The sequence below is a fragment of the Apis dorsata genome, unplaced genomic scaffold (genome assembly GCF_000469605.1).
Source record: "Apis dorsata unplaced genomic scaffold, Apis dorsata 1.3 scaffold_194, whole genome shotgun sequence".
In the NCBI taxonomy this organism is placed as follows: domain Eukaryota; kingdom Metazoa; phylum Arthropoda; class Insecta; order Hymenoptera; family Apidae; genus Apis; species Apis dorsata.
Genome location: NW_006263478.1, coordinates 1,742,012 through 1,752,274, shown reverse-complemented (window position 1 = coordinate 1,752,274; position 10,263 = coordinate 1,742,012). Strand labels below are relative to the sequence as shown.

At 21.9% G+C, this 10,263-nt stretch overlaps 1 protein-coding gene across 5 annotated transcripts in view; it reads right to left on the bottom strand.

The window, feature by feature from the left end:
• Positions 1-9,645, bottom strand: part of LOC102675904 (glycoprotein 3-alpha-L-fucosyltransferase A) — a 15,226-nt gene extending 5,581 nt beyond the window's left edge. The window contains exon 1 of one of the 5 annotated variants that reach the window (XM_006614674.2): positions 9,317-9,645. The gene's annotated coding sequence lies outside the window, so the exon portion shown is untranslated. The remainder of the gene's footprint in view (positions 1-9,316) is intronic. The other 4 variants (XM_006614675.2, XM_006614673.2, XM_006614677.2 and 1 more) reach the window with 4 other exon arrangements.
• Positions 9,646-10,263: the final 618 nt, after the last annotated feature.

Here is a 10,263-nt window from a genome sequence, read left to right as displayed (position 1 = left end):
TTCAAAAAAAAAAAAAAAAAAGAAAAAGATCACTCGATCGAATCAAAATTGAAAGATTTAATATTTTGTTTCACCACTTTGGAATATATATAGTATATATATATAAAAGTATATATAAGAAATAAAATTTTTTCTCTTTATAATTTTATATTAGGCTAGGTACTTTATCTCGATTCTATTATGTTATATATATTTATAACATAATCACATTATAATAATTCTCGATTTCAAAGAAGCGAAAATTTGTTTTGAAAAAATTTTAAAACATCGTTAGGTGAATGTGCTTCAACTTATGACACCATTTCGAATATTTTTATCATTTTAAAAATAAATATATCTTATCTTTAGTAAGAGCGTGAAAATTACATATACATGCCTTCAAATTTTCAAAGAAGAAGAGATAATTTAAGCCAATGACTTAAATAACTAATGTGCCGTTAACTAATTATCATTTCGTATGCACTGTCAATTTACGCTTAAAGGAGGATAAAAAATATAAAATAAATCGAATATTTTCAAAATAATATAAAATGTTCGATTAATGTGTAAAATATTCGGAATATTTGGTTAATTCTTCGTCGTATTAATCATTATATTATCAATCAATATATTATCTAACGTTTCTCTTATCATATAGTACATGTTTATATTTTTCAATAATTAAATTATACTTGCATTAATATCTTTTTTTTTCTATAATCTATATTAAATAAAAAACCATTTGAGTAATATTTGTTTAAATACTAGTCATATTTTTAGTCAAATTATATGCAGTGATTATTTATATATATGCATATAAGCAGTATATAAATATGTAACCGCAGTTTTTCCTGAATACTCAATTTATTCATTTACATTCATAACAACTATGAAATGTAATATTTCCTCATAATAACATGTTGTTTATGTTCGGTATTTATGTGAATCTAAAAGTAACTACTTATATATATATGTAATATTTTATTTGTTAATTGAACTATATTCTTATTTTCATTTGAAGCACACATTTTATTTTATTGTTTTTAATCAAGATTTTTTTTATCGTATAAACACATAAAATTTGAATTTAAAATATGGATTAAAAAAAATTAAATTGCAAAGAAAAATAATTTCATTCCATAATACGATATCGTTTTATTTAAAACTGTAGTTATTTTTATCTTGTTTCTGTTTTATATGCAAAAATATAGATAAAAATTCTATACAAAATCTCTATACCGCTAAATCTTTATTACAAATTTTCTCATTGAAAATCGTTGAAAATAGATACAATTTTTTTAGCATTTCTATTCGGATCATCTTAAAGCGAGAAAAAATCATATACGGAAATCTGGTTTAATCGATGATGTAATGTGTACGTGCTTGTGGTTTTCATTTATTTACACAATCTATAACACACATATGAACGTTTAACATGAATAAAAGAAGACATTTACGGCATAACATTTATTTATCTTTGATATTTGCATGATATTACAATAATAAAAAAAATTAATTTAATTGTCCTTTACTACTTTACTAGTTTCTACTATATATTAATATATATAAAAATATTTTGACAATTTTATTTAAAATAAATAATATATATAATTTAATACATTTAAATATTATAGAGCAAACTACAATTTGAATAAAAAAAGTCTATAGAATCTGGTATATTAATATGTAAAGTGAAATTCAATAAGGGTGAAGGTTACTTAAGTAATAAGTGATTCTTAAATATCAATTAGGATTATACATTTTTCTTTACATTTCTTATTATATATAAGTACGTGTAATACATACAAACTATATGCATACAGAAAAGATAAAAAAATATATGATTATCTAATTTTTCAATTATAAATATATACAATATATCAATGATATAATGCCAAAAATAAAGTGCTATAAGTGCTATAAGTATATAATATAATAGTATATTAATATAATATTATTAGACTTTATTCTAAGAAAATCGAATATGAACATTTCATCACTCATTTAAAAATGCATTTCTATTTTGTCCGCTCTTGCTTTTTTTTTTTTCTTTTTTTCTTTTTCTAGTGTTTTTCTTTCTCTCGAATCTTTTATTCTTTTGAGTAAAATAAAATAGAAGTAGACTTATCATGAAAAAAAAAAATTGTCTGCAACTTATATTTGCTTTGCGAAAAACATGTAACAACGTTGCTGTATAGTATACACATACATTCGAAGAATTTCTAGTGCATTTATATTACATTTTACACACATTCATTACAAATATATATCTACTTTGTATCTGAGGAATTTTTACACGTTCATGAATGAAAAAAAATTGCAATGATATTAAGCAACGTATAACAAAGCGAGAAGTATCATGGAAAATAGGATATTTTCTTTAATTTATGAAAAAAAATAAATTGTTTTTGCTATGAAAATAAGCATGTCTGAAGTTATCTGAAAATTAATATGTTGCAAAGACTTTTAAAACATAATAGCATATAGCGATAAAAAGAAGGTTAGCAATAAATTAAAGTAAAGAAATATATTTCGATTGTTTATCATGAAAACGATGTAATATTTGAATAATCTATTATATAAATATCTTTCATAGAATCAAATGTGTTACTTTTTCTGTGAAATAATATTGTAATATGTTTCATAAAATATTGATATTATTTTTAGCAAAAGATAAAATTATTACTTTTTAAATTATTATTTTTTATATTTTTTATAGTATTACATGTAGTATATAAATAATATATGTGTAGAGAAATAATATATGTTACTTTTAACGCAAAGATTATACAAAATTAATTTAATTATAAAAGTAAAAATATGTTCATAATTTTGAATAATTTTTTATGTTAATAATTTTAAACTTTTTCTTACAATTATCACATATATTATATATATATATATATATATATATTATGACATTAAAGTAACAATTCTCTTTTAGAATACTTAACATTTAGAATGTAGCAAACATCGGAGAAACTAAACACGCGATCAGTTTTAACATGTGCTGAATAATCATGAAGTAAATAATGCTATATCTGTGGAAAGGTGCACACACAAAGTATCTCATATTAATAATGCAATTTTTCAATTCACATCATCAAAAATAATTTTCATCGATATACATATTACATGTTAATCGATCGATATTCTATATCTTGTAAAAAAGAAATAAATTTTTAAAAATTCTAAAAATTCTTTACAACATAAATTCGTACAACTTCATTTAATGTTTAATATGTGGCACGATCGATACATCAACCATATGCTTATGTCATATTTAATTTGTATCTATCCCAATGAAGTTATGAACGAATTGTATCATGATTTTTTTGCAACAGTTTTAAAGAAGACTGCTGATAAGTTGCTGTAACGCTTTAGATATAATATACATTTAAGTACATATGATATCCCGTATCAGATAATAATTAAATAGAATAATATACACTTAAGTACATATGATATCCCGTATCAGATAATAATTAAATAGAACCAATATTGTACCAAAATAAAAATATAAAAATATCGTTCATCGATTACTTTTTATAAAAAAATGAACATTTTTTACATTCAAGAGAATAAATATTTTTTTTATAATGATTTTATAAAATATATACAGGCTTCATTTTTGAAAAATTTTTTAAAAGTCATGTCTATTTTATTAAATAGATGCAAAAAGATATTAATAACCAGCTATCTCTAGCAAAAAAAAAAATAAAATAAAATAAATCATATTCAGTCATACAATTTTAATGGGTAATAATACAAAGTCATTCTACTAAAATATGAAATAAAACAACGAATTTCTTACAATCATAAGATATATGTACATACTTAAAATCCTTGGTTTGCATTGACGTAACATTGCAAACATTAAATTTGTCTATATAATTTTTATCACATCGAGATTAATTATAATACATGATATATATAGCAGTTTATTAGTTCGTATGTGTATTTATACTTTATGTTCATAAAAGTACAAAAATATAGACATCAATAAAAAGATTTATTTACTTACGACAATTTTTATGAATTATAAAAAACTCCTTTTATCATTTTTTTTTAAAGCTACATAATTTAAAATTACTTATGACGAAAATATATACAGAATATAACGTATATAGAATAGAAATAAATGTTTATCTATAGGTCACCTATATACAACTGAAAGCTATTGAAAGTATTATGCTATGTATTATTAGTTTTTATCGCTAATAATTATAGTTACGTGATAAATATTAATAAAGTATCATTGATATTTATTTTATTTTGTTCAATTTCATTTGTAATATATTCGAATGATAATATAAATAAATATTTTAAATTTTGCAATTTATTTAAATAGTATTATGCATATTGATATTTAAAGTTTTTTTTAAATGTTATTTATAAATAACTATGCCAAAAAAATGATAAAATATATCTTATAAAATTATTTTTCATCAGAAATTAATTTTTTTCACGAGATCTTAAAAATAGAACATTATTTTGTTGATAATTATAATTTCAATATATGCAATGATTATAATCCAATTGTATTTAAATACAAATGTATACTTTGAATATTGGAATATTTCGTTTTGAATACAATTTCATTAATGTAATGACGTATCATTATAAAAAGGTTAAAAAGAAATTTATTTTTCTACAAATAAATATAGCAAAAAAAATATTATTAAAAATATAACGTTAAGTTACTTACAATAATTGCAAAATCTCTTTTGCTTCATTAAACTTCTTTATATTTGAACCTTCATTTTTTCTTCGTTCTTTCATATAATTCATTTTATTATTTACAAGATTGTAAATCTATTTCTTTCTAGTGTAATTGAATTTTACTAATAAATATAAAATGAACAATTAATGATTATTATTGAGTTAATAATGAATTAATAATGAATTATAGATATATTGTTGAAAACAAATTTAACAACAATTTAAGTTAATCTGAATTAATTTCTTTTATAAAAATTAAAAAATATTAAAAAATAATTACATACGTTATATTCTTTCGTTATTTGTATTTATATCGATTTATATTCTTAATGACTTTTTTTTAATTGGAGTGAACATTCAATTACATAAATCTGATTTCATCGATGTAATACCCACATAATATTATGATTCATATTACGCTATAAATATGATAAATACGATATGTGTATATTAAAAATATTATATTTTACAATTTCATTTCTAATTTAACGGTACTAATAATTTTTTTTACATTAAAAAATATTTTTGAATCATGTAAAATTGATCTTATATGTACTTTTCTTAAAAATAATAAATTAAATTCTTATGATACATAAACTTTTCTCTTATCACAATGATAATAATTATTTAACTAATTTAATAATTTATTAATTATGTAATTAACTGTATAAAAAAATGTATTACAATATGAAATTCATAATATGAATTGTATAGACACACAAAAAAAGAGCATTTTTCTTTAAAATTATACATTTTTATTATTTGAAACATAAATAAATATATAATCCAAATATAGCTTTATCGATATAACCTAAATAACATAACATTTGATTCCTTTCTAACTATTCCGGATATAATAACAAAGAGTTTCAATAGCGAAACATGTTACAGGAAACTAATAGATTTCACCTCTTTTGCATTACTATACCTTTATATTTCTACGAGTTTTATTTTAACATACCCGCATGTTTGATTACATGTCTTCAAAAGTATGATGAACTCTCAATATACATATAACAATATTATTTTTGTTCCCAGTTATATTTATTTACATGTATTTACATTTATATACATGTACATATTACAATATTATTTAAATTATATAATTATATCGCGTATCAAAATATATTATCTTTTGAATTCAAGAAGTCATCAATGGAGAATAATAATTTCTTATAGATTTTTAATTTAAATTAAGAATCTTATAAATTTATAATATAAAAATATCTTTAAGCATTTCTTAATCGTTACATTAGTACATTAAACTGTACATCAAATCCCGTTATAGCACATAACTGGCGCTAAAAATTGCATTGTTTTACAACTGATAACTCTGTACATTTGCACGTAATGTTTTGATAATAGATAACATTATAAAAAAAAAAAGAAAAAAGATTCAAACACTATATCTCAATTTACTTACATTTATGAGACTATTGATACATGCCGTATAATTTTCACCTAAACACGAGTATTTTAAGTGCAGCGGTTTATTTGTAATATACAATTGACATTCTAGAAACCAGAATCTATTCCCAATTTATCCTAGAACGAAGGGAGAAAGAGAAAGAGAACACCATGTTAAATTATATGGTGAAAATAGATTAGTAGATTTGAATATTCATCTGTGATTTTCAAATCAATTTTATTAATCTTTGTTGACAAATTATTATTATTTTGTTGCACATTTAATTGCTGTTACATAAATGTTATAGACGTCTATTGTTCCTATAGTTCTACGTTTCATTGCATGACAATCAAAATGTATATGTATAATCGCACCATAGGATTTGGAAAATATTTTCTGCGTTTAAAAATTAAGTTCGAAATTGTATTTAATATAAAAATTTTTTTATCAATAAATTTTTGTTAAACAGACATTAAAAAATGGAGGTAAATCGTAAATATACATACAAGTATTTATCTGTATGTAAAACGATATATTCTGATTAATTAACGCACGCATACGAAGTTAAACAAAATATTATACATAATAGTATTATGTATTATAATATATGTACGTATAACTATTTACATCTTTATCATAAGATTCATATGTATATTCTCAAATATTTTCTAATATATGATTATCTATGTTCTTTAATCAAATTTTATTTTATTGAAAAATTTTATTCGAGCATAATGCTTAATGTAAAAAATAATTTAAATAATATAATATTTAATTTAAATATTTAATTATATAAATAGTTTGCATCTTTCTATTGGTAATACTTTTATGAACACATAATGAAAAATATATGTATATCTCTGTTACAAGATAATTTATCTCTCTCTCAATTGTCCACTGTCAACTGCACAAAGACTTTTTTCACAAACATACATAAGTTTGCAATTAATGATGATGCACTGAATTAAAACAAAAAAATGATACTGACGTAATAAGATCATGATAAAATAAATAATAAAAAAATAAAATAATAAAAATGTATATATTGTACAGATCATTATTGTATATATGTAAATATTATTATTTTTATAAATATTAATAATATTTTCCGTTTTTATTAATTTTATAATAATTGAACATGAGTAAACATAATTATTTAATAATTACACTTTGTTCTAATTCTTAAATCTATATATACTTTTAAACATTTTTCTTTCTTTCAATATTCTTAAATTGATCCTTTTTTAAATAATAAGTTCGGCGATTTGTACTATGTTATTTATAATATTTAAAATTTAAAATTATTTGAAATATGAATCAAAATAATTTAATATTTCTCAATTAATATTGTTTTAAAATTAAATTATTCACCTAAGATTTGTATGTATATGTATATATAATAAATATTTTTACGTTTTTTGCTAAAACTAAGAAAAGAAAATTTTTATATACACAGTAACGTGATCAATAAAAAAAAATAATTGAGATTAGTCTAACTTTTTCTATCGATATAATACTGAATTTGGCCGTAATGCAGTACTGACGTTATCGCTTCTTATTATCGAAATATAGCTAAAGAGGTACTATAGAACACCGTACCAGCATGAATCAACCTTCACGCCCACTTCCCAATTCACCCCCCTTGTACTTGCCATGGTAACCTCAACATTTCGTATTGAAATTATCTGATAAGTAAAAATGCAGACAAAATGTTTTATATCTTACATATTCATTTACAAATATATAATTCAAAATATAATTTTAAAAAGTTAAGAAAATAGAGGGACTTTAAAATTCATTTTCTTTTTTTTAATATAAAATCTTTAAAAATTAATTGCAATTCAAAATAACTACATGTAAATGTACATCATGTACATCATTTTTTTAATACTCTACTTTTTATCTACAATAAATAATGAAATTCAATTTGTTTTCTTACAATTTATTTATAATTTATTAGAATAATGTAATCTTAACATATTTAAATACTTAATTTATTATGATATAGATATACTATTCATATATTTACAAATTCTTTTCGCGCGTAATATTGCGATAGATGTGTATATAAACAGAATATTGTGATTTTTATAACTAATTATATTTTTTTTATTATAATCATTGCAATTATATATTTATAATTTAATTGTTAATATAATTATAAAAATATTAAATTTTTAAACAATTACTTATTCTAATTTATTTCTTTAAAAAATTAATAATTAATCTTAATTTCTTTTAATTAATCGTAATTTTCTTTTTATGTAATGTGGAGAGGAGAGAGACAGTAATTATATACATCAAATCGATATTTTTAAAATATAAATGAATATTAATATATTCAAAAAATATTTAAATATTAGAAAAGTATTATAAATCAACTTATCTAGTTTTATGCTTATCGCGTTTATAATCATAATTATATATATAAAATTAGTTTAAAAAAACATAAAATATATATAAAATTATACATGTTTTATGCATCAATAACATATTTATGATATGTCTAATAAATATTCTAATAAATATTAGTACAAAATAGAAACATACTTTTTTAATTTCTTATAAATAACTTTAAAAAATTTAAAAAATTTAAAAAATTAATTAAAAATTCTTTGATAAAAGTACATAAAGAATAAATTAAATATTTTAAATCAAACTGTGATAAATTTAAATACTTCAGACAATACAATTAAAATTCCGAAGTTTACACATGAAGATGATAATATCAATGATAAAATTGTGAGAAATAATTTTCGCTAAGTTCAAACAAATCTTGCAAAGATATATTTATCCTACACATATTTTCTAATTACAAAATTTTTTTTAGAAAAGAGTTCAAAAAAATATAACACGAACCGCGCCCGAAAATCAAATATCAACAACCGAATTTTACAATGAAACAATATTTAATATTTAACATCGCTTAAAATAACTGAAAATAAATTTAAAAATTAACAACATGTAATATTCTCTTAAAGAAAGTTAATTCTTCTATAGATTTTATATTTGAAACAAACATTCATTAAAATTTATCTTTGAAAATTTCAATTCGTTTATCATTTAAAAAAATGTGTTATAAATGTAAGAATGTAACGAGATGTATAATGTGATTCTTAAGTAATATGCGAACATTACAAATTTCCTGGCATCATGCGAAAGTGTAATGAACAGATAGAAAACGAATGAAAGGAAAAAAAGACTTACCATTCGAAATACGCATTGAAGAACCCGGACCACGTGTTTAACCGCGAAATACGAGTAGTAGTGCACCACGAAGATGCACCTCGATGATGCACTCACCCTTGGTCACATGTCCAAATCCTTCACATCGGGCACCACCTATGCGCGAGATTATTCATTCCCGATCGGGCAGTTCACAGTGTAGACGGTTGGCCTAGCCCGTCGCTTCTGTCCTCTCGCTACATCCTCCTTCTACTCCTACTCTACCTCTTTTTCCTACTCTTCCTCCACCTCGTCCTCCTGTTCCACTACCTCCGGGTGTGCGCAGTTCCTTTTCCCTTCCATGGACGTTGCGCGTCGGACACAAACCATCCCCTTTACCTCATCCATGCAACCCCCGAGCTTTGTGTCGGTATTACACGTACCAAGTCACCAAAGGGGAAAATCTATAAGCGGTGCGACTGCGCTCTCGCCGCGCTCCACAGAATTTCCGCGGTTAAGCCTCCTTCAGCTTGGTGAACTTAATCATTGTACAACTGTCCTGCACAATTATTAGAATCGTGTAATTAAAATCGATTAATGATACGAATAATCGATTCGATGCATACATTCGATGTATATTTAAAAAAGAGTTAAATTAAATACATATATCGCTTGAAAATGATTCTTTAGAGCTTTATTAAAAACTGAAATTGGAATATTGGAAGTTACTGCGATAAATAATGACATACAATAATATGGAAATAATGATACAACAATAAGGAAAAAGTAAACGATGCAATGAATCATTAATATTCATTGAGGATTTATAAAAAAAAAGAATTGCTTGTAAATCATAATTTATATACAAAAATAAATCATTGATATATAGCATAAAGATTTATTAATTAATATTAATTTATTTACGAAATGTATCAATATTTATATTATATTTATATTATAAATTAAATTGAGTATTAAATTATTTTTTT